The sequence below is a fragment of the Trachymyrmex septentrionalis genome, unplaced genomic scaffold (genome assembly GCF_001594115.1).
Source record: "Trachymyrmex septentrionalis isolate Tsep2-gDNA-1 unplaced genomic scaffold, Tsep1.0 scaffold7, whole genome shotgun sequence".
Classification (NCBI taxonomy): Eukaryota; Metazoa; Arthropoda; class Insecta; order Hymenoptera; family Formicidae; genus Trachymyrmex; species Trachymyrmex septentrionalis.
Window position 1 is genome coordinate 2,738,319 of NW_017305884.1, and position 742 is coordinate 2,739,060.

General features: G+C 51.5%; 1 protein-coding gene across 6 annotated transcripts in view; it reads right to left on the reverse strand.

The window, feature by feature from the left end:
- The window catches only part of LOC108753575 (CLIP-associating protein 1-A), a 46,011-nt gene that overhangs the window by 19,394 nt on the left and 25,875 nt on the right, over nt 1-742 (reverse strand). The window contains exon 1 of one of the 6 annotated variants that reach the window (XM_018495277.1): nt 284-721. The exons of the other annotated variants lie outside the window; for them this stretch is intronic. The gene's annotated coding sequence lies outside the window, so the exon portion shown is untranslated. Of the gene's footprint in view, nt 1-283; nt 722-742 lie in introns of those variants that run through there. 6 annotated transcript variants of the gene reach the window in all.

Here is a 742-nt window from a genome sequence, read left to right on the forward strand (position 1 = left end):
TATCTTTCTTGATATTCAGAGGCAATAAAGCAACAATAAAGATAGCGCGACACACTCGTGTCACTTTGTTCACGAGATGGAAAGCGGGCGATTGTTCGTTTGGAAATATTTACAAATATGAAGTCCTACGAAAATTGTCAGTTGCTCGTCCTTTATTTTCCCTAAGAAAATATGACCACCGTAAAGGATAACGCGTGCCGGCGGAATAATTCTTTTCGGAATAAAACGTGGCTCTCGCATCCTCGGCGTCGTTTCCTCACACGGCGCGCACACTATCTCTCACCGTCGTAGCCGCGGGCGCGAAACAATCGGATTCGCTTGCGCGAGGTCCTATCCTATGCGGCCTGCAACCGAGTGCAGCAACTACGAAGCCGAGCGCTCGTCGTTTGTTTCACAAAGCCCGGCCGCGCACTGCCGAGAATTCCTCCGACGAGCCGTCCGCAACGACGGTTGAAACTTCGCGGTGATGTCGCATGATGATAGGTATCGATAGCGTCGACGCGACGCGACGCGACACGAAGCGATAACGCACCACGCACGCACTTATCGCACTTCGAAGTTTTCGCGCGAAGTAAACACTGTGGCCTCGCTTCGCGAAATGGTCGAGCAACAGTCGAGTAACGTAACACAGTCACGGGTCTTGGCGGGAGAACGAAGCGCGGCACGCACAACACACACACACACAAAACTACTGCTACACAACAGGACAGCAATGCAATTTTCGATTCCACGCAAAGAATAT